The 25,221-nt window shown below is 39.5% G+C and overlaps 1 protein-coding gene across 17 annotated transcripts in view; it reads right to left on the bottom strand.

Moving 5' to 3' along the window:
- Positions 1-25,221, bottom strand: part of HHLA2 (HHLA2 member of B7 family) — a 263,843-nt gene that overhangs the window by 78,445 nt on the left and 160,177 nt on the right. For 3 of the 17 annotated variants that reach the window (XM_063630622.1, XM_063630623.1, XM_063630626.1), the window contains 3 exons: positions 20,706-20,781; positions 19,826-19,900; positions 19,214-19,371 (listed from right to left, as the gene is read on the bottom strand). The exons of 9 other annotated variants lie outside the window; for them this stretch is intronic. The gene's annotated coding sequence lies outside the window, so the exon portion shown is untranslated. Of the gene's footprint in view, positions 1-17,298; positions 17,414-19,213; positions 19,372-19,825; positions 19,901-20,653; positions 20,782-25,221 lie in introns of those variants that run through there. 5 more of the 17 variants (XM_063630625.1, XM_063630621.1, XM_063630624.1 and 2 more) reach the window with 5 other exon arrangements.

The raw sequence follows: 25,221 nt of genomic DNA, 5'->3' as shown, positions 1-25,221 counted from the left end.
ACAGCTCCGGTCTACAGCTCCCAGCGTGAGCGATGCAGAAGACGGGTGACTTCTGCATTTCCATCTGAGGTACCAGGTTCATCTCACTACAGAGTGCCAAACAGTGGGTGCAGGACAGTCGGCGCAGCGCACCGTGCGTGAGCTGAAGCAGGGCGAGGCATTGCCTCACTTGGGAAGCTCAAGGGATCAGGGAGTTCCCTTTCCTAGTAAAAGAAAGGGGTAACAGATGGTACCTGGAAAATCGGGTCACTCCCACCCTAATACTGTGCTTTTCCAATGGGCTTGGAAAACGGCACACCAGGAGATTGTGTCCTGCACCTGGCTTAGAGGGTCCTACGCCCACGGAGTCATGCGGATTGCTAGCACAGCAGTCTGAGATCAAACTGCAAGGTGGCAGCGAGGCTGGGGGAAGGGCGCCCGCCATTGCCCAGGCTTGCTTAGGTAAACAAAGCAGCCAGGAAGCTCGAACTGGGTGGAGCCCACCACAGCTCAAGGACGTCTGCCTGCCTCTGTAGGCTCCACCTCTGGGGGCAGGGCACATACAAACAAAAAGACAGCAGGAACCTCTGCAGTCTTAAAAGTCCCTGTCTGACAGCTTTGAAGAGAGTAGTGGTTCTCCCAGCATGCAGCTGGAGATCTGAGAACGGGCAGACTGCCTCCTAAAGTGGGTCCCTGACCCCCAAGCAGCCTAACTGGGAGGCACCCCCAGTAGGGACAGACTGACACCTCACTCGGCCAGGTACTCCTCTGAGACAAAACTTCCAGAGGAACTATCAGACAGCTGAATTTGTGGTCCACGAATATCCGCTGTTCTGCAGCCACCGCTGCTGACACCCAGCAAAACAGGGTCTGGAGTGGACCTCTAGCAAACTCCAACAGACCTGCAGCTGAGGGTCCTGTCTGGTAGAAGGAAAACTAACAAACAGAAAGGACACTCACACCAAAAACCCATCTGTACATCACCATAATCAAAGACCAAAAGTAGAAAAAACCACAAAGATGGGGAAAAAACAGAGCAGAAAAACTGGAAATTCTAAAAAGCAGAGCACCTCTCCTCCTCTAAAGGAACGCAGTTCCTCACCAGCAAGGGAACAAAGCTGGATGGAGAATGACTTTGATGAGTTGAGCGAAGAAGGCTTCAGACGATCAAGCTACTCTGAGCTACGGGAGGAAATTCAAACCAATGGCAAAGAAGTTAAAAACTTTGAAAAAAAAAATAGATCAATGTATAACTAAGATAACCAATGCAGAGAAGGGCTTAAAGGAGCTGCTGGAGCTGAAAGCCAAGTTTCGAGAACTACGTGAAGATTGCAGAAGCCTCGGTAGCAGATGCGATCAACTGGAAAAAAGGATATCAGTGATGGAAGATGAAATGAATGAAATGAAGCGAGAAGAGAAGGTTAGAGAAAAAAGAATAAAAAGAAACAAACAAAGCCTCCAAGAAATATGGGACTATGTGAAAAAACCAAACCTACGTCTGATTGGTGTACCTGAATGTGACGGGGAGAATGGAACCAAGTTGGAAAACACTCTGCAAGATATTATCCAGGAGAACTTCCCCAATCTAGCAAGGCAGGCCAATATTCAGATTCAGGAAATACAGAGAACGCCACAAAGATACTCCTCGAGAAGAGTAACTCCAAGACACATAATTGTCAGATTCACCAAAGTTGAAATGAAGGAAAAAATGTTAAGGGTGGCCAGAGACAAAGGTTGGGTTACCCACAAACGGAAGCCCATCAGACTAACAGCTGATCTCTTGGCAGAAACTCTACAAGCCAGAAGAGAGTGGGGGCCGACATTCAACATTCTTAAAGAAAAGAATTTTCAAACCAGAATCTCATATCCAGCCAAACTAAGCTTCATAAGTGAAGGAGAAATAAAATCCTTTACAGACAAGCAAATGCTGAGTGATTTTGTCACCACCAGGCCTGCCCTAAAAGAGCTCCTGAAGGAAGCACTAAACATGGAAAGGAACAACCGGTACCAGCCACTGCAAAAACATGCCAAATTGTAAAGACCATCGAGGCTAGGAAGAAACTGCATCAACTAATGAGCAAAATAACCAGCTAACATCATAATGACAGGATCAAATTCACACATAACAATATTAACTTTAAATGTAAATGGGCTAAATGTTCCAATTAAAAGACACCGACTGGCAAATTGGATAAGGAGTCAAGACCCATCAGTGTGCTGTATTCAGGAAACCCATCTCACGTGCAGAGACACATAGACTCAAAATAAAGGGATGGAGGAAGATCTACCAAGCAAATGGAAAACAAAAAAAGGCAGGGGTTGCAATCCTAGTCTCTGATAAAATAGACTTTATACCAACAAAGATAAAAAGAGACAAAGAAGGCCATTACATAATGGTAAAGGGATCAATGCAACAAGAAGAGCTAACTATCCTAAATATATATGCACCCAACACAGGAGCACCCAGATTCATAAAGCAAGTCCTGAGTGACCTACAAAGAGACTTAAACTCCCACACAATAATAATGGGAGATTTTAACACCCCACTGTCAACATTAGACAGATCAACGAGACAGAAAGTTAACAAGGATATCCAGGAATTGAACTCAGCTCTGCACCAAGTGGACCTAATAGACATCTACAGAACACTCCACCCAAAATCAACAGAATATACATTTTTTTCAGCACCACACCACAGCTATTCCAAAATTGACCACATAGTTGGAAGTAAAGCACTCCTCAGCAAATGTGAAAGAACAGAAATTATAACAAACTGTCTCTCAGACCACAGTGCAATCAAACTAGAACTCAGGATTAAGAAACTCACTCAAAACCGCTCAACTACATGGAAACTGAACAACCTGCTCCTGAATTGACTACTGGGTACATAACGAAATGAAGGCAGAAATAAAGATGTTCTTTGAAACCAATGAGAACAAAGACACAACATACCAGAATCTCTGGGACACATTCAAAGCAGTGTGTAGAGGGAAATTTATAGCACTAAATGCCCACAAGAGAAAGCAGGAAAGATCCAAAACTGACACCCTAACATCACAATTAAAAGAACTAGAAAAGCAAGAGCAAACACATTCAAAAGCTAGCAGAAGGCTAGAAATAACTAAAATCAGAGCAGAACTGAAGGAAATAGAGACACAAAAAACCCTTCAAAAAATTAATGAATCCAGGAGCTGGTTTTTTGAAAAGATAACAAAACTGATAGACCGCTAGCAGGACTAATAAAGAAGAAAAGAGAGAAGAATCAAATAGATGCAATAAAAAATGATAAAGGGGATATCACCACCAATCCCACAGAAATACAATCTACCATCAGAGAATACTACAAACACCTCTACGCAAATAAACTAGAAAATCTAGAAGAAATGGATAAATTCCTTGACAAATACACCCTCCCAAGACTAAACCAGGAAGAAGTTGAATCTCTGAACAGACCAATAACAGGTTCTGAAATTGTGGCAATAATCAATAGCTTACCAACCAAAAAGAGTCCAGGACCTGATGGATTCACAGCCGAATTCTACCAGAGGTACAAGGAGGAACTGGTACCATTCCTTCTGAAACTACTCCAATCCATAGAAAAAGAGGGAATCCTCCTTAACTCATTTTATGAGGCCAGCATCATCCTGATACCAAAGCCTGGCAGAGACATAACCAAAAAAGAGAATTTCAGACCAATATCCTTGATGAACATTGATGCAAAAATCCTCAATAAAATACTGGCAAACCGAATCCAGCAGCACATCAAAAAGCTTATCCACCATGATCAAGTGGGCTTCATCCCTGGGATGCAAGGCTGGTTCAACATACGCAAATCAATAAATGTAATCCAGCATATAAACAGAACCAAAGACAAAAACCACATGATTATCTCAATAGATGCAGAAAAGGCCTTTGACAAAATTCAACAACCCTTCATGCTAAAAACTCTCAATAAATTAGGTATTGATGGGACATATCTCAAAATAATAAGAGCTATCTATGACAAACCCAGAGCCAATATCATACTGAATGGGCAAAAACTGGAAGCATTCCCTTTGAAAACTGGCACAAGACAGGGACGCCCTCTCTCACCACTCCTATTCAACATAGTGTTGGAAATTCTGGCCAGGGCAATCAGGCAGGAGAAGGAAATAAAGGGTATTCAATTAGGAAAAGAGGAAGTCAAATTGTCCCTGTTTGCAGATTATATGATTGTATATCTAGAAAACCCCATTGTCTCAGCCCAAAATGTCCTTAAGCTGATAAGCAACTTCAGTAAAGTCTCAGGATACAAAATCAATGTACAAAAATCACAAGCATTCTTGTACACCAATCACAGACAAACAGAGAGCCAAATCATGAGTGAACTCCCATTCACAATTGCTTCAAAGAGAATAAAATACCTAGGAATCCAACTTACAAGGGATGTGAAGGACCTCTTCAAGAAGAACTACAAACCACTGCTCAATGAAATAAAAGAGGATACAAACAAATGGAAGAACATTCCATGCTCATGGGTTGGAAGAATCAATATCGTGAAAATGGCCATACCGCCCAAGGTAATTTATAGATTCAATGCCATCCTCATCAAGCTACCAATGACTTTCTTCACAGAATTGGAAAAAACTACTGTAAAGTTCATATGGAACCAAAAAAGAGCCCGCATCGCCAAGTAAATCCTAAGCCAAAAGAACAAAGCTGGAGGCATCACGCTACCTGACTTCAAACTATTCTACAAGGCTACAGTAACCAAAACAGCATGGTACTGGTACCACAACAGAGACATAGATCAATGGAACAGAACAGAGCCCTCAGAAATAATGCCATCTTTGACAAACCTGACAAAAACAAGCAATGGGAAAAGGATTCCCTATTTAATAAATGGTGCTGGGAAAACTGGCTAGCCATATGTAGAAAGCTAAAACTGGATCCCTTCCTTACACCTTATACAAAAATTAATTCAAGATGGATTAAAGACTTACATGTTAGACCTAAAACCATAAAAACCCTAGAAGAAAACCTAGGCAATACCATTCAGGACACAGGCATGGGCAAGGACTTCATGTCTAAAACACCAAAAGCAATGGCAACAAAAGCCAAAATTGACAAATGGGATCTCATTAAACTAAAGAGCTTCTGCACAGCAAAAGAAACTACCATCAGAGTGAACAGGCAACCTACAAAATGGGAGAAAATTTTCACAACCTACTCATCTGACAAAGGGCTAATATCCAGAATCTACAATGAACTCAAACAAATTTACTAGAAAAAAACAAACAACCCCATCAAAAAGTAGGCAAAGGACATGAACAGACACATCTCAAAAGAAGACATTTATGCAGCCAAAAAAATATGAAAAAATGCTCATCATCACTGGCCATCAGAGAAATGCAAATCAAAACCAAAATGAGATACCATCTCACACCAGTTAGAATGGCCATCATTAAAAAGTCAGGAAACAATAGGTGCTGGAGAGGATGTGGAGAAATAGGAACACTTTTACACTGTTGGTGGGATTGTAAACTAGTTCAACCATTGTGGAAATCAGTATGGCAATTCCTCAGGGATCTAGAACTAGAAATACCATTTGACCCAGCCATCCCATTACTGGGTATATACCCAAAGGACTATAAATCATGCTGCTATAAAGACACATGCACACGTATGTTTATTGCGGCACTATTCACAATAGCAAAGACTTGGAACCAACCCAAATGTCCAACAACGATAGAGTGGATTAAGAAAATGTGGCACATATACACCATGGAATACTATGCAGCCATAAAAAATGATGAGTTCATGTCCTTTGTAGGGACATGGACGAAACTGGAAACTATCATTCTCAGCAAACTATCGCAAGGACAAAAAATCAAACACCACATGTTCTCACTCATAGGTGGGAATTGAACAGTGAGAACACATGGACACAGGAAGGGGAACATCACACTCCGGGGACTGTTGTCGGGTGGGGGTAGGGGGGAGGGACAGCATTAAGAGATATACCTAATGCTAAATGACGAGTTAATGGGTGCAGCACACCAACATGGCACATGGATACATATGTAACAAACCTGCACATTGTGCACATTCACCCTAAAACTTAAATAATAATAATAATAATAAAGAAAGGAAAAAAATAAAAGACCTAACTACTAAATGCATTGTGGTATTCTGAATTGGATCCTGAAATAGAAAAAGGAAGTTACTGGAAAAACTGGTGACCTTCAAATAGAATCTATAGTTTAGTTAGTAGTATTGTACCACGATAATTGCTTAAGTTTCGACAAATGAACCATGTATATAAGATGCTAACATAGGGGAAGCTGGGCGAAAGTTAACAAGAACTCTTTTTTTTTTTTTTGAGACAGAGTTTCACTCTTGTCCCCCAGGCTGGAGTGCAATAGGAGGATCTCAGCTCACTGCAACTTCTGCCTCCCAGGTTCAAGTGATTCTCCTGCCTCAGCCTCCCAAGTAGCTGGGATTACAGGTGCCTGCCACCATGCCTGGCTAATTTTTATATTTTTAGTAGAGATGCGGTGTCACCATGTTGGCCAGGCTGGTCTCTAACTCCTGACCTCATGATCCACCTGCCTCAGCCTCCCAAAGTACTGGGATTACAGGCGTGAGCCACCACGCCTGGCCAACAAGAACTCTTATAATATCTTCACAACTTTTCTGTAACTCTAAAATTATTCTAAAATAAAAATGGTTATTACTCAGAACCAAATGAAAAAGCACAACCTATACAAAGAGGTAGAATACAACAAAAGCAGTCTTAAGGCGAATTTAGTCAAACATTTGTATTAAAAAGGAATAAAGGTAAGCAGATATTAAATGAGTATAAAATCTAAGTTAGAAAAATTTTTTTAAAAAGGGCTGGGCACGGTGGCTCACCTGAGGTCACCTGAGGTCAGGGGTTCAAGACCAGCCTGGCCAACGTGGTGAAACCCTGTCTTTACTAAAAACACAAAAGTTAGCCAGGCATGGTGGCGGATGCCTGTAATCCCAGACACTTGGGAGGCTGAGGCAGGAGAATTGCTTGAACCTGGGAGGCGGAGGTTATAGTGAGCCGAGATCGTGCCATTGTACTCCAGCCTGGGTGACAGAGCAAGACTCCGTCTCAAAAAAAGAAAAACTCAAAAAAGTAGCAGGAAAATATAATAGTGGAAATAAAATAGAAAATATATATATATACAATGGAAAAGGTTAAAGTCAAAAATTGATTAACAAGACTACAAATTGACAACAGACAAACTTCTGGCAAAATTAAGTGAGAAAATGTAGTATGTTAAAAAAGTTGGCATAACTATAGATAAAGCAGAGATGTGAAAAGATAATAGTATCAGCAACATTCTGCCAGTAGATTTAAAAACGGTTTTCTGAGAATCTTTCCTTAACTGACATACACACAAAATAGAAATCTTAAAGAGTCCTATAATTATTAAAGAAATTGGATAGCAGTTTAAAACCTTCACACACACGCACAGAGGGAGAGAGACGGAGAGCTCAAGCAGGTCCAGATGGTTCTCCAGACAAATTCTACCAAACTTCAAGGACAGCATTATTTAAACCCAGGAAAAGACTGTATGAGGACAGAAGATAATCTGTTTCACTCAGGAAAAGAGATATGAAAATCCGGACAAAATGTTGTAAACTAAATCCAATAATATTAAAACAGATAATGTATTATGACTGTGCTAATCATGTTCTACAAGAAGCAGACACCAAGATGGGACACGATGTTCAAGGGATGTTAGTGAGGAAAATTCCTGTGAAGGATAAAGGGGGAAAGCAGAAGTCAGGAGAACTTTCCAACTGTGATGTTAAAGGAGAGAGGAAGGGCGGAAATGGAGTGAAAGGAACGTCAGGCTTGCAGCAGTTCTAAGAAAGTTTTGTCAGATGACTGGGGAGCCCTTGCACCAAACTCATCCATTAGAGGAGTCCCTTGTTAGTCTTGCCACTGTGCTCAATCACTGAGGGAATGAATAATCAGTGGAGCATCAGCTGAGATCAGTCATGGCCATGACACAAAGGTGGTGATGATCCAGACAGCAGCACCTGGGGCTGCAATCGCCCACACTCCTCGCAGCAGGAGATGTGAGCCCACATTTTCACAGCTGCCACAGTGACCAAGTTGGGTTTTCTCCAGGAATCCAAAGAAGATTTAGCATTAGAAGATTTACAAATGTGATTTATCACATGTATCAGACTGAAGTCTTGTGTGCCTCAGATTCCCTTGGCTCAAATGTGTCACTGACCTTAACTGTCACTGTGAGGCTCTGCTGAGTCATTTGCCCCGAGAGTGCCAAGCCTTCCTCCTTGGCCACCACCCAGAGCTGAGCCAACCAGGCATGTACCTGAAGTGTCTGGTCCCTCCTGATACTTCTGGAATGGAATGGAACTCTATACAACAGGGCATGGGACTCAGCACCCTGAGCTGCTATTAAAGGGACTAGATGATGACATTGGGATATATGGAACTGTTTATTTCCTGTGAGGTAAATTTTAACCAATAGGAACAACTAGATCTGGGCAGATGAATCCCCCCATCTTCTTCCCTCCCGTGGAGGACTTTGAGGAACAGTTTTCTATATTCCCATTCAGAAAAGTCCTTCACACTGATGACTGCTACGACCAAGAGAATTGCTGGGTCTCTTTCTGACTACTCGTGAAGCAGTAGCCAGCATGGTAATCTGTCCCTTTACAAAGCTGCCCATCTTCCCTTGCCTTCCTTCTGCTTTCCTTCTCTCTCACAGCCCTGAGTTTTTATCTCCCAAATAAAGCATCAGCATTTTAATCCTTGCTTCAGGTTCTGTTTTCTAGGAAACCCAGGCTAAAAGCATATTAAGCAGATTAGAGTTGAAAAACCAATCATCTGAATACATGTAGAAAAAAATAGATAATGTAAAAAGTAATTGTAAATTCCTCATTGATGAGTAAAAGGCTTTAATGTGACAAAGAATATGTCTGAAAACCCTATAAAAACAGAATCTTCAATGGGGAAACATTAGCAATAGTCCCTTTAAAATCAATTATAAGGCAAGGATGCAAAATTAACCAGTAATCCTACTCAGGCAGCAAATATAACAATGTATTGTGGTAATCATGAATAGTTTACTAATGTGACTATTTATACAGCTGTAGGCAGGGTTAAGTGAAACTAACAAGAATGATGCTGTACCCCCAAGACTAGTAACATGGACAAGTACCCTATCATCCTTGGCTGAAGGAGCAATTTACCAGATCTAGAGTGATTAGGGATCTGCAGAACAGACCATTAGTAGGGAGGTGAAGCCCACTTCAGACACTGTAGATTTGTGGTGTGTTGCTGAAGCCCTGAAAGCTCTTTCTAATATATTTGTAGCAGAATGACTAGTTGTTCTTCAAAATTTCATATCCACCTAGAACCTCAGAATGGGAGCTTATTTGAAAATAGGTCTTTGTAGATGTAATTAAGGTAAAGATTGAGATGAAATCATACTGGATTAGGCTGTGTCCTAAGTCCTATGAGAGGTAGGAAAGGAGACACAGAAGGTGGCAGAGACTGAAATTATATTGACACAAGGCAAGGAACACCAGGAGTCACTAGAAGTTGGCAGAGCAAGGAAGGATTCTCCCCTAGAATATTCAGAAGTGTGGGCCTGCCAACACCTTGATTTTGGACTTCTAGCCTTCAGAACTGAGAGGATACGTTTTTCTTAATTTAAGCCACCATATTTGTGGTAGTTTGTTAAAGGAGCCTGAGGAAAGTAACACAATGCCTAAATTTGGAGAGAAATCTTTCTTCTTTCTTTCTTGACTGAGGAGTAGTAGGAAACAAATGGGAACATAAACGATGGCGTTGACATGACAATGGGAGCATAGCTTATACAATGATACATTGAACAGGGAGAAGCCATTCAGAACGCCAGTGCATTCCCCTTTAGAACACTACACACGCGTATACACACCCCCAACTAAATGCTGTAAACACTGGAATGTGATATTCAGTAGGTCCAAAAATGAGAGTCAGTTCAATTATCTAACAAAAAGTTTATTTCCACCCCTGCCAATAACTCAGCCTAAGAAAATAATAACTCAGCCTAAGCCCAAATGAGAGAACACAAAATACCCAACCATCAGAGTCACCTGCTTTGAGGTTGTGGCAATAGTGGTCGCAATAATGGATTATAGGTCTCAGACAAAATGAGAAAAAAAAAAATCAAGAGCCCATCATGCACCTACTATGTCAGAACTGATTTGATTACCTGGCCACTAACTGAGCAAAATAAAAAACTGACATGCTACATAATATACACTATAATCCAAAAGAGGTAGGGTACAGCAATGGCATGCAAATGACCAAAAAATAAAATAAAGCCCAACCTGGAATAAAACAGTTCAAAGAACAGAAAGGAAACTTTCACTTACATTAGGTCTATACCCTCTAGAAAAAATATACAAAATAATTATATGTTTTATATTAGAAATTAATGCCCAGAATATGTACACAACAAAATAAGTACTCAAAAACAAGCTAAACAAAATAATAGGATGAGAAGAGGATTGTAGATATGAGGAAACAAAATATGGACTAAAATTTCTAGAGATAACTAATAAGAATGTAGAGCTAGCAAAGTACAGAAGTGATATCACTGAAAGACAAAGTAGAGGAAGATTTGTGATATCTTCATGAATCCAGATTAAAGAGATGAATGCACTAGATGAGGTTGAGCTATTGAACATAAATTGAATGCAATTAGATGAGGTTATGTTATAGCACATAAATGACACAGTAATAGGATAATTGATATTGGCCCCTGAAGTCAAGAACTCATCAAATCAAGGAGTTGACACATAAATAAAATATAAGAAAACTTTTCTAAAATGAAGACAATTGAATCTGTTGATCTAAAGTTTCCACATTCTAGGAAAAGTTGATACAGAAAACTCAGAACCAAGACATAACTGAATTAAGCAGCTGAATGCCAAATGTAAGGGGAAGAAATAGTTTACTTTTTTGCCTAAACAAGCAACAAAGAGGTAGGGCATGGGTGGAGAAGAAAAAGAAGATGCTTCGACTTCTCCACAAAAGACAACAGAGCATACCGATTCCAGGATTTTTTAAATTTCCTATTAGTGTGTGCTGTTTTCAAGGAGACAGCCAGCCCAGAACAGAAAAGGCAGCACTAGGAGGCATTTCTAGTAAATGCCCTCAAGAAACTTCTTTTCTCCTCTCCCTTCCTACCTCTCCTCCCTTGACTTCAGGACTGTATTGCATAATCTCTTCTGTGAGTTAGGCTTCCAACAATAAAACTAGGAAAAGGCTCACTGTAACCTCCACCTCCAGGGTTCAAGCGATTCTCCTGCCTCAGCCTCATGAGTAGCTGGAAGGAGAGTAAAGTAGCATTTGCTAAAGTCCATGCAGCAAGGAAATACCAAGGAAGTGTTTCCAACTTGAATTGGGGAAAACAAACTGAAACTGAAAACTAATTCAAAAAAGTCGATTACTTGACTTGAAGAGAGCTGAATGTCTTGGATTGTCAGAATCAAGGAATCCCCACATGGAATTTGAACCAATCAAAGTACAATTAGCAGGGGAAAATGTTAAGAGAGATGTTAGTCAATAAAATGTCTGTCTCAGCGTACTGTCAGGAGAATAAGCGGTAGGAGGTTGAACCCTGGATGGTAAAATATTCACAGATTCCAGTAATCATGGTTTCCAGGTATCATGCTATTTCAGACCTGTTATTGAAAGACTAACCCTCCTACTACAACAGAACAGAAAATGAAATCAGGTATTTTCTCTTTCAAACTCATTTATATACCATTTTAAAGTCAGACTGTTTAATCTTCATGTTAATATTCATTTCCCTACTATAAAAATCAGATCTATGTAACTCACAAGTATACATTCTTGTATGAATTAGATGACTAATATAAATAGCAACACAGAAATCAAACCTAGATCACTTGTCTTATTTCCTAAACTCTAGCATATCTCAACTTTCTTCTAAAATGAGAATACCAACCCAATACCTCAGCTCAGTTATGTGGATTACCTTTTATATTGTACAGGCAGCACACAAACCACAGAGCTCATAGGCAATACTTGGTAAATGCGAGTCACTTGGATGAAATCAACTTAGAAGCAGAAGAGAAACATTAGAGGAGTTAAGATAGCAAGCAGGAAGAAGTGAAAAGTAAAGTGTGCTGCTTGGTTCCAAGAAGAAAGGAGGAGGCAAGATGACCTTGAGGCTGTTTGAGTTGAGGGAGAAAGGAGTAGGATCCTTATGAGAAAAGATTACAAGAATTTGCAAAACAGATTAAAACTACCAAGGGCCACCCTCAAATTCCAAAAGGGAAAGAGAAATAATGTAGTCTCTCAAATTAGCCTAAGGAAGAAAATAGGAATATAAGAGACAAGGACAATTGAAATAATTGGGGGCAGGGGAGGAAAATTGTGGTGGGGTTGGGGGCAACTAAGGGGTAAGAATTATAAAAAAGACTGCAAGAAGATAACTCTAGAAGAAAGCAAATGCCTCAAGAACAACAAGCGTGTTTGGAATCCTCAGAAAAGTAAATAAAAGTGGGAAAATAGAACCTATACATACTTAGTATTCAGTCATCTATTTCTGCAGTCACGTCTCTGGAATTCACAGGGAAGGCAAAAGAACAGTAAAAAGAACTATGTCAGAGCATGCAACACTAAAAGCACAAGAATGAACAGAAATTAGAAATGTAATCTACAAAGCACACTTAGGATATAATGTTTTGCATATAAAATAAAAAGCTAAATTCAATGGGGAAAATTGGTTTGGAGGGCCTAGGTCTCCTCATACTCAAATTTTAAGGAGACTAACTCCAAGATCAGAAGACATAAATTAGAAGAGATATTGTGCATGTATAATTCCTTCCTTTCCAGTGAAAGGAAGAGAAAATTCCAGTGAAAATGAAGGGAAATTCTCTCATTTCATTGTACTGCTATGAAATATTTCAGCTGTGTCATTAGTCATTTTTGATTACTCTCAATTCCAGGATTAAAGAACATTTAGATAAATATGACAGCATTATTAAAATAAAGTGTTTGGGAATTTAGATTTCTGTTACAAGCAATAAGAGCAACATCCTGGAACTGGCTTAGACAACAAAGGGAATCTTCTGAGAAATGTAACTGAGGCTTCTGGGAGCCTCTGGCCAGCTCTACCCCGGACGTATGTCACCAGGTTTCACGTCTCTGCTTTGCCTTCTGTGGGTTTACCTTATACGCAACCTGGCTTCCCTCGTGGCAATGAAGTGGCTGTAGATGTTTCAGGCCTGACCTCACACACCACTAGATCCAGATGAAAAGAACTGGAGCTTCACCAGCGCTTCTTGTTAAGGAGAGAAGCTTATTTCCTGGGAGCCCCAGCAAACCATGCTTTTCCTATTATTGGCTCACCTGGTTTATATTCCTAACCTACCCATCACTCTGGCTTTCCCTACCCCCTAACTGGTTTCTTCTAAGAGCACTATTTTAATAAATCACTTGCACCTGAATCTTTGACTCATCAACTCCTTGTGGTGAAATCCTTTCTATGAAACAAAGCCATGCAGTGAAACCCCATGGCAGGTTGTTCTTGAATTCCCTGGGCTGTTTCTTCCCACCCTGCCTCCTGTCTGCAAAAGCTGGTACTTCATGCTGTGAACAGGACGCTTGCTTACCCATCTTCTCACACACTGTCTCTCCCAGGTTCTGTGCTGCTTCCCCTCGACCCACCCAGCCTTCCCCTTCTGTTGGTCCTTTCAGACCTCTTCCTTGTGTACTCTGAAAACATCATTACCCAATAAACTGCCCATTACCCACAACCTGCTCAGGTTCCTGCTGCCTTGCCGCCTCAGTTGGAACTCAATTCTTTCCCCAAAGCACCATTTCCCCATCTCCTTTTTCTAAGAAGAGTTGCTCATTTTCCCATCTTCTTGCCACACTGGAATCTGAAAATAAAGCTGGCAATCTCGTCATCCAACTGTGCTCTTTCCAAGCCATCGCTCCTGTATCTTCAGGGATTCTATATCTCACTATGAGAATCTAAGTTTATTCTAGAGTGACCCTTGCTCCTACATGAAAGGGTACCTAGCGAGTGTCAATTGTATTTAAGCTGGATGGGGCATATAAGGTTGGGTTAGAGTATTATTTGTACCTTTATGCGTCTGAAATATTTAAGAAATGCTTGTCACTTGGGTCATCTGAGCTTTTCTATGTCCCTTCCTCCTCTCTTATCTACTAAATTCTTATCAGCAAATCTAAAACTTTAGAAAGAAAAAGTCAAGAACTCCAAAACCAGTTACTTCTACTCCACTCAACCTAGCATTTCCGTAGATTCCTGCACTTATCACCCAGAACTTTCTGCTCCACCCCTGAACTTGCAAACTCAGAACATACTACTCCGATGGAATTCTTTATAATCTGACTACTCCTCTCCTTTCTCTCCTCCCACCACACTAACAAGATTTCTAAGCTCTGACTCCATCAATTTCACCCTTTTCACTCATTATCTATAGTAAATATGTATTACATTTATATAACATATTTATATATTTATGTATTATAATAGTTATATGATTATATATATATTTTTTCTGGGTCTTTTACAAAAGTGATTTAACTTTTTGAGTCTTTTTTTAAATTAAGTTTATTTTCCTTGTTGCCAAGTTGATATAACTACAGAGCTACTAGCTTTGCATGAATGTAATTAGATTAGGAATATAACTTGTCAATTTGGAAATAGAAATATTATCAAAGTCAGTCATAGTAGCATTAATTTTGTGTAACTGACAGGACATTGTAGTGATTGCAGTTAAGGAATATAGAGTATGGGACAGAAAGAAAAGGTAAAAGGTTTTCACCTTCAGAAGGTGTTCTTGGTGATGCCTCTAATCTAGGTTAAATTAGATAGAAAGGATCTCATTTCTGAAAGGTGGTGTCTAGGACAGACCTGGATAGCCATGGAGAAAACATCCCACCTGAAACAGAAGTATTAAAGCAAGGAAGCTGCAAGTGTACATTTGCCTATCTCCAGTTTGTATCTTAATCTCTTATCACTTGGGAATTAGTGGTTTGAACTCTAAATGGTAAGCAGCAATGGGCAATGACAGACTCTAAGATTCCAAGATCAAGGACTAAGTAAAAACAAGCCCCCATTCATTACTCAATTTTAAAATGAGCCTCTGAGGGGACATTTAACAGTTTTTACAGAGAGAAAAAAATCTGAATCTGCAGTTATTATAAGAAGATGCACCTGCTAACTGCATTCTAGTCTCTAACAGAAAAAGATGCAATACAGTCCATTATCTCTGAGACCTGCTGGAAATGAATATCCAGAGAAAAGCGAGCTTCTAAGGGTGAAGCCTATGCTGAAGAAAGAGAAATATGCACTTTACTGAAGATGGTGTAGTAAAAGGGGCCTGCAAATATATACTGAGAACTTTAGCTGGGGCTAAATTAGAAGGATTTTGAACACATAAACACTACAACTGAATATCAAGGAAAGGTGTGTACATGTTATAAAGATAGTATTGTGTTAGAAAGGAGAACCTAGTTATAGTAAGCCAGAATAGCAGGATTTTTCTGGTGGCATATGTTTATAGCCCTAGTTAAATGGAATGCACTTGGATCCACATTTTCTTTTCTAGGAGAGTCAGGTCAGAGTCCTAGAGAGGGAATACCTAATAGCTAGTCTCATCTGACAGAAGAATAAGGAGAAAGGAATTTGTCTTCAGTAGGCAATTGGTCTTCCCAGAAATTAAGTCAGGAAGCAACTGGCTTTTGGATAGCCCCTGGATCGCTGCTATGTAGATACTTGGAAAAGGGGTGTTATTCCTACCAGGCAGGGGAAAAGTTTGCATGCCTGCAGTCAGAAGTCAGTTAGACAGACATTCAAAGCCTCAAAGAGAATGCTGGTTATATAACTCAGAACAAAGTCTCCACTCCTAGGCAAGTCTCTGGGAATTTAGAGTTGACATGACAACCTCAGGAGGAAAAACACCGTGTTTAATGCCTTACTACGTGACCTACACCGGTTACTGACCAGAGCAAGGAGGAGCCACCCAGGATCACTGGTTAATGATCAAAATATTCAGCTATGGTCTATTTTAAGCACCTGGAGGAAAACTCAACACAGGAATTGGTTTCTTTCCCAGCTCAGGCCAACTGATAGAACATGCTGGTGGGCCACATGCCAAAAGTAGGCAGAGCCTTCATTCATGGATTTATTTAAGAGCCACCAAACTTTCAGACTACTCAATGTGATTATACAGGAAATCATTTGTCTTTTACATCTATATTCTGAAATAATAATATTTATTAAATACTTTCTACATACCAGGCACTTTACTAAGCACTTTGATAAATTTCATTTAACCTTCACAGCAATCCTAGTCTACCCCCATTTTACAGATTAGGAAACTGGCTCTGAGAAAAATATACAACTGGTTAATGATGAAACAGGTAAATGCACCAAGGATTACTTGACTCTAGAGACTATGATCTTGACCACTACACTTTATTGCATCTTTTGATTAAAATATGCTCATAAATGGGATATGACACCAATTTGCCATTCTGGACAGAAATTATTTACTCCAAGTTTCTAGGAAATAGGGAAGCTCGAGTTTGTTTTGTCAGGTACCAGTAACACGAAAAAACCTAAATTACCTGTTCATATTTTTTTCTATTGTCCAAAGTCCCAAACAATAGAAACCCAATGAGAATTGAATCTTAACTTTTTGAATCTTGTTTTAGGCATTAAAAATGACATAAACTTAATGATTCTCCCTTGAGACAGTGGAAATATCCAGGAGACATCTAAGTTTCTTGTATTAGAATTCAAAGATCACGATTCTTCTGCTAGATAACCACTACTACAGTCCTTTTGTTTCCACCACAGAATGGAAAGCAGTGCATCTTGGAGCAGCTAATAAGACTCTGTAGGGTAACTAGATGAACAATTACAAGTAAGAATACACCCTCAGAGATTTTTTTAAAGTTCCCAGGTAATTTTCAAAACAAACATTGCTCATCCCTCCTTCACTGTCTTATCAGAATGTTAGGCATTTTCCTCATTTTTGCTAAGTTCTTTTATTTGAAATATATCAGCATGTTCCTTCAAAACAATCTTTTACTAAATATTTGTTTGGTGCATATGCACAATACATAGTATATGCACTAAATCAATTTAAAAGATTAGTCACTATTTTTTTCCTAACAGGAAAATAAAATGTCAACTAAAAACCACCCATATTTGATTTATTCATGCCCACTTTTAAGTTCTAGGTATAAACAACTTAGAAAGAAATCCTTACCTTACTTAGAAATTCATACCGTCTAGTCAAATGCTAAGTAGTCCGTAAGAATAAACATTGAATTCAGCTATGAGTTTCTCAGAGAGTAAAGTCTAAGGTACGTTTGATTAGTTACCTATGACAGACCAAGGAAATCACATCATCACCAAGACTCCCTCCTTCAAACTAAGCCCCACCCAGATCTGAGTCAGTACAGGTCTGAAATGTCCAGGAATTAGAAGATGCAGTTTCAGATAACATATTGAAAGCATTGAGCTATGGGAGCAGTGGACTCTGGTTTCCATGCTATGGTGTCAGCTTCACCATCAACATGATGCAGGCAACCTCCTGAGGTTGGACTGCCTGTGACCTGTCTAGCTTGCTGCAGAGTTGTAAAGAAAATTGTGTAGCTGGTTGCAGTGGGTGTCAATAGTTCTGTGAGAAAGAACCATAACCCTACACAAAGTTCATCTGCACCTACAATTCCCATTACAGTTCTGGTCGCTAGAACACCCAAGCTGAAACTCAGCTTCAGAAAAATAAAGACCTCACTGAATTCCACATGGAAAGTTAGGCAGTGCCCAGCCTCTATGCTGTCATATCACTTAATCTCTCTCTCCCTCAGTGTCACATGCATGGCATGCATGCACATACAACAGATGCTAGGAGCCATGCTTTACTCACTATTGTATCCCAAACAACTACCACTTACTTACTAGCACATAATAGCTGGTCAATAGCTGTTTGTTGAGTGCATGGGAGCAAAAGTTACAAAGTGAACAAAAAAGTACCTTAGGAGGACAATAAACAGTACCCTTCTGTCTGGAACAAAGGATGCCATCCAAGCCTTGGCACAGCACACAAATCCCCTGATCATATAATCATAGGGCCCTGTCTAGCTTTATAGCCTTTGGGCATTACTCACCATATCAGCATTAACCTGCCACACATGGACACTCAGGGGAGAGCGCAAGGTACATTTGGGGAACTCTCCCTCTCCTCTTCCCCATCTCTTCCTTGACTTCCTTCTTCTCTACTCAGAGTCATCCATAGGGAGCCTTCTGCTGCCCACTGGAAACTGGGTTGAAAGCACCAGGGCTTTTCCTAGAATTCCCAAAGTCACCCATGCCAACGTTTTCTTTTCTTTTTTTTTGAGACAGAGTCTCCCTCTGTCGCCCAGGCTGGAGTGCAGTGGCACAATCTCAGCTCACTGCAAGCTCTGACTCCCAGGTTCATGCCATTCTCCTGCCTCAGCTTCCCGAGTAGCTGGGACTACAGGTGCCCACCACCACGCCCGGCTAATTTTTTTGTATTTTTAGTAGAGATGGGATTTCACTGGGGTTCCTGGTGTTAGCCAGGATGGTCTCAATCTCCTAACCTCGTGATCCGCCCTCCTCGGCCTCCCAAAGTGCTGGGATTACAGGCGTGAGCCACCGTGCCCGGCCGCCAACTTTTATTATTAATAAGATCTATTATGAAATGAAATCAAAATCAAACTGGGACTTAAAAGATGCAGGCAATCCCTGCTTTCACCTCTGAATCTCCATGGCCATGTAGTTAATGGTACATCACACCACTGTAATATTAGTTTAGGAAAATAGCAGAGCTCCTAAAGCATACACATGGGGAGAGCAGACTCTCACGGAATTTGAAAATAGAAGAATTACATATTTTTTGAAGATTTTTGAAGTTTTAGGAAGAAATGCCATGTGCATACAAACATGCCTGTTATGCACAGATTGTTCAAGCTGAAGGTAAAAACAGAATCATGGTTTTAAATAATATCAATGGCTGAGAAAGGAAAGAACAATTTCTCTGAGATTTATGTCACAGAGAAAGTGGCTATGATATGTATGCCATTACTGAAGACTAGATCAACAGTTTTAGGTTACAAATCTTTCCCTTGCAACATATTCGTCATTTCAGAAAGGGGTACCTGAAAGGAAGTAGGATGAACCATTAGGACCCTATATTAGGGGAACCTGTAGGGCCACTGCTTGCAAGATCTCAGCTGTTAGGCTTTGGGATCTGTTAGCATTTCAACACCACTTTTGGTTCTCTTCTGCAAAGTGCCTCCACGATGTCTTCAAGTGACTGGGAGAAGAAATGGCATATGGAGTATGGTTAACCCTGATTATATCTATGCACATGTACCTACACTAAGGCTCAGGGGAGAATTTAATGTTGGCATTAAACATTATTAAATTGGCAAATGTTCTGAGGAAATGAGAAGTATAAGTGTCATGTAACTTGAGGATGTGAGAGTAGCTACCGGTTGCATCCTCAGATCAAATAGGGCTGAAATTAGTCATCCAACTGGAGTCTTTGAATTGTCAAAATACTGCAGAAGAAAGTGAATTTAAACTCTAAAGCTGAAAGGTGGACAGACATGGCTAAAACGTAGATCTTAAATTGGTCTGACAGGGAGATTAGGAATTACGGTCCTCATATATTAGGCATTTACTGAATCAGTTCAATCAATATTTATTTCCAGCAAAAAAGTCTCTTAATATTTCAGCTATTAAAAAACTTGAGGTGTTAAACTCACATATTCATTTTCCAAGATGCTAAGTGTGGTGCCTGTCATCATTTGTGCATGTCATGCCTTCCTGGCCCATTGTTGCTGTGAAAGGAAATAAAGTAATTTAGGCCTAGGCATTAAAGTGGAATTGGAAGATCAAGAGAGGACTGCACTCAAATACCTGCTAAATGTTAAGCCACAGAAGTTTCCAACAGACTTGGATAACACCTTAAGTCAGAATCCACTGGCCTTCAACATCTCTCAGCTGGCAGTACCCTAATTAACTAACAATTCAGAACAGCTCTGCAATTTAGGACTTCTGTCCAGCCAGTGAATTGCCCCCCAAAACAACTTTTTCAAGAAATCTCCTATTAAAAACCTGAGCTTGCCTTAAAGGACACTATTTAGTGTTGCCCTAATTCAGTGTACCTGAATTGCAATTCTTTTTTTCCCAAATAAACTCTACTTTCTTTGGCATCTGTGTTGATTTTTTTCCTAGTTAATGTAACAACAGAACTGCCACATCAGTGCAGGGGCTTCCTGAGGCCTTCTAGATGCTCTCTGTGATCTACTCTTAGTTCTCTGCTTTCCTGGTATTGCTTTGTGTTCAGGTCTAGAATAGCATCAACCACCTTCAGTTTTGCAGTGAGTTAGCTTTTAAATTGCTTCAAAGTGCTTTTACAACTCTCTTAATGATCATTCTGGGAAACAGCCAGGGTAAGTGATCCTCCTGCTTCATTTAGGATGAGGAAACAGGTGCTAAGAGTGAACAAATGATACACCTAATGAATAAGTGTCAAAGTTGGGCATTACATTAAACACCTGCCATACTCCTCTCACATCCCCTCAGCTCACCTTTTTGTCCTGGACATTGTTTAGGCAACAGGCTCTACACAGGTGCCCTTACCAGCACTTCATCCCAGCTGTACCATGCATCTGTCTTGCTTGTTATCCCAGGGATTCTCTGCTTTCTAGTGAGACTCCTAAAACAGAGAAAATAAAAACCTTCCAGTGTTAATTTTAGCCTGTGGAGGTCAGGCTGTTCCCCTGTTTTCTCTCTGGTTGACAATCCTGAAGTGTCTTCTATGTGGTTCCTTAAAGCATCCCCACCAAGACTAAGCCCCAGTTACCCAAGAGCACACTCTTGGATTAGCTCTCCCTGCTTCCTGTTTTACTCTTCTCAAGGGCCCCTCCCCTGTTCCTTGGATTCACTTCCCAAAATAAAATACTTGCTTTTCTCTTGCAAATTTACATTCCTTATAGATGGTGGATATTAGACCTTTGTCAGATTCACAGTTTGCAAATGTTTTCTCCTATTCTGCAGGTTGTTTACTCTGTTGATAGTCTCTTTTGCTGTACAGAAGCTCTTAAGTTTAATTAGATCCTGCTTGTCAATTTTTGCTTGTTGCAATTGTTTTCCGTGTCTTTGTCATGAAACCTTGCCCATTCCTATGGCAGGATGGCATTGCCTAGGTTGTCTTCCAAGGTTTTTATAGTTTTGGGTTTTACATTTAAGTCTTTAATCCATCTTGAGCTGATTTTTGTATACAGTGTAAGGAAGGGATCCATTTTCAAGCTTCTGCACATGGCTAGCCAGTTATCCTAGCACAATATATTGAATAGGGAGTATTTTCCCCATTGCTTGTTTTTGTCAGCTTTGTTGAAGATCATAGGTGTGTGGCCTTATTTCTGGGCCCTCTATTCTGCTCCACTTGTCTATGTGTCTGTTTTTGTACCAGTACCATGCTGTTTTGGTTACTGTAGCCTTGTAGTATAGTTTGAAGTCAGGTAATGTGATGCCTCCAGCTTTGTTCTTTTTGCTTCGGATTGCCTGGGGTATACAGGCTTTTTTGTGGTTCCATATGAATTTTAAAGTAGTTTTTTCTAGTTCTCTGAAGAATGTCACTGGTAGTTTGATAGAAACAGCACTGAATCTGTAAATTGCTTTGGGCAGTATGACCATTTTAATGATATTGATTCTTTCTATCCATGAGCATGAGATGTTTTTCCATTTGTTTGTATCTTTTGTTTCTTTGAGCAGTGTTTTGTAATTCTCATTGTAGAGATCTTTCACCTCCCTGATTAGCTGTACTCTTGGATATTTTATTCTTTTTGTGGCAGTTGCGAATGGGATTCCCTTCCTGATTTGGCTCTCAGCTTGGTTGTTGTCGGTGTATAGGAATGCCAGTGATTTTTGTACATGGATTTTGTATCTTGAAACTGCTGAAGTTGTTTATCAGCTGAAGGAGCTTTTGGGCTGAGACAATGGGGTTTTATAGATATAGAATAATGTCATCTGCAAACAGATAGTTTGAGTTCCTCTTTTCCTATTTGGAGGCCTTTATTTCTTTCTCTTGACTAATTGCTCTGGCTAGGACTTCCAATACTATGTTGAATAGGAGTGGTGAGAGAAGGCATACTTGTCTGGTGCCAGTTTTTAAGAGGAATGCTTCCAGCTTTTGCCCATTCAGTATAATGTTGGCTGTGGGTTTGTCATAAATGGCTCTTATTATTTTGAGATATGTTCCTTCAATACCTAGTTTATTGAGAGTTTTTAACATGAAGGGATGTGAGATGTTTAATTTTATGGAAAGCCTTTTCTACATTTGTTGAGATAATCTTTTTTTTATTCTTTAGTTCTGTTTATATGATGAATCACATTTATTGATTTTTGTATGTTGAGCCAACCTTGCATCCTGGGTATGAAACCTATTTGATCATGGTGGATTAGCTTTTTGATGTGCTGCTGGATTCGGTTTATAAGTATTTTGTTGAGGATTTTTGCATCAATGTTCATCAAGGATATTTGCCGGAAGTTTCCTTTTTTTTGTTGTGTCTCTGCCTGGGTTTAGTATCAGGATAATGCTGGCCTCATAGAGTGAGTTGGGGAGGAGTCCTCAAAGAGCCACAAACAGAACTACCATTTGACCCAGCGATCCCATTACTGGGTACATACAGAGGAATATAAATCATTCTACCATAAAGACACAGGCACACAAATGTATATTGCAGTACTATTCATAATAGCAAAGACTTGGAATCAACCTAAATGCCTATCAATGACAGCTTGGATAAAGAAAATGTGGTAATATACATAATGGAATACTATGCAGCTATTAAAACGGAAGGAGATCATGTCTTTTGTGGGAGCACGGATGGAGTTGGAGGCCATTATCCCTAGCAAACTAACTTAGAAACAGAAAACCAAATACCACATGTTCTCACAAGTAGGAGCTAAATGATGAGAACTCATGAACGCAAAGAAGGGAACAACAGACGCTGGGGTCTACTTGAGAGTGGAGGGTGGGAGGAGGGAGGGGAACAGAAAAAAATAACTATGGGGTACTAGGCTTAATACCTGGGTGATAAGATAATCTGTACAACAAACCCCTATGACATGAGTTCACCGATAAAACAATCCTGCACATGCACTCCTGAACCTAAAATAAAAGTTAAAAATAAAGAAAACAATTTGAAAGGGTTATATTAAAGGACATTTTCTCTGAATTAAAAAAAAAGTACTTGCATGAAAGACTTATTTCAGGCTCTGCTTGGGAAAATCTCAGTTAAAACAGGCTACAAACACATTCTTTCGATTTTTCTGGTTCATTCTTCTCATTACCCTATTAATCACCAGACCTGAAATTCAATACTCATTTTTTTTCATTTCCAATCACAGACAAAGTCTATAAGATTTAATATTTGAAAACCAAGTATAATGTTTTTATGCCCTGTATCACTTGCACACATTAGGTGTTTAATAACAAGAATTGTGATGACCTTTAAGGTAGCAATTGTTTAAGAAGAAGGATGCATATATAAATATAAAGAAAAACACGTAAGTTGCTATTCAACAGATGGTTTGAGAGAGCTGGAAGTAACTATCTTTACTCAAAGACATTTCTAGGGTCGGTCTATAAAGCTTTCTGCCTGGCTTCCTTTCATACTATGTTTTCTAACAAGATGTAAAATAAGCCATAAGATTATTCTTGTGGCTTATTTTAGATATATTGATGACTTATTTCAAACAGCCTCACTGAGGAGAGAAAACAGAATGACGTCTTTATAGCTTTGAGTTCTAAAATAGCAATAATATCAGTATTTGCCAGGTGTAATTATATATGCATATATGTATTAAGGGAGGTTTGTCCTTCAATAATTTTATAAGAATGAAACATGGCCATTTATATTTATTTCTGGTACAATAAGGATATTGAGTAAAAAACAAATGAAAACTCTTAGATGAAGTACAACCTTGCTACCAGCATATGAGCACAAAATCAAGAAAAACCAACTGCTGAATATCAAAAAATTCTTGATTTGGAAAGGACAGATCTAGACCTAAATAGTAGTCCAAAGGGAGCAATTCTATTCAGTGTATGCAGACTATCAGATCAGTTGGCAACACTCTTCTAATACAAGAGCCAACAAGTATCACTTTATAATATTTGACAGATACCAGGAATCAGCAGCCTGGATAAACATTGCTGTGCTTCCTTGTCACTGAAGATTGAGAGGCAATGTGTTAAGTTATAAATATGGGCCAGGCGCGGTGGCTCACGCTTGTAATCCCAGCACTTTGGGAGGCCGAGGCGGGTGGATCACGAGGTCAGGAGATCGAGACCACGGCGAAACCCCGTCTCTGCTAAAAATACAAAAAATTAGCTGGGCGTGGTGGCGGGCGCCTGTAGTCCCAGCTACTCGGAGAGGCTGAGGCAGGAGAATGGCGTGAACCTGGGAGGCGCAGCTTGCAGTGAGCCGAGATTGCGCCACTGCACTCCAGCCTGGGCGACAGAGCGAGACTCTGTCTCAAAAAAAAAAAAAAAAAAAAAAAAAAAAAAGTTATAAATATGAAGAAAGGAAACTAAGACCCAGTTTCTGGATCTTAGATATTGTAACTAAAATATTTAACACTGTGGAGCAACTGATTGAGTTTATTCCATGACTTGCCTAAAGAACACATTAACAATTTGTATAGATTAGCCAAGTAATCCATTTCCCTGAAAGCGTAGAGATACCTATGTCAGTTACTATTCTATAATCTGAACACCAGAATTATCCACATGATTAATAATGATAAAATTATTAAATAACGTTTTAATTATAGTTTGTTGGAACAGATTACTTCAGTTGAAAAAATTATAAAGTGAAAGCTGTCTACATAATTGCTTTTAATCCTTTAGGAAAATATATTTTTATTTAAATAAATATATATAATATATATAATTATATATAAATACGTTTTTAAAATATGTTTAAAAATATTTTTTAATTAAATATATTTATATTTGTTTCTATAAGCCCATCTCTTGACTAAACATATTTAATCATACAGACACATGAACACACACATTTCATTTTTAAAAATTCCTCTTGAACCTCTGTGCAATTTACTCTTTGGTCAGAAAGTGAAATACCTTTGT

This window comes from Symphalangus syndactylus, chromosome 21 (genome assembly GCF_028878055.3).
Source record: "Symphalangus syndactylus isolate Jambi chromosome 21, NHGRI_mSymSyn1-v2.1_pri, whole genome shotgun sequence".
NCBI lineage: Eukaryota > Metazoa > Chordata > Mammalia > Primates > Hylobatidae > Symphalangus > Symphalangus syndactylus.
The sequence above is the reverse complement of the archived record's forward strand: the minus strand, read 5'-3'. Positions and strand labels throughout refer to the sequence as shown.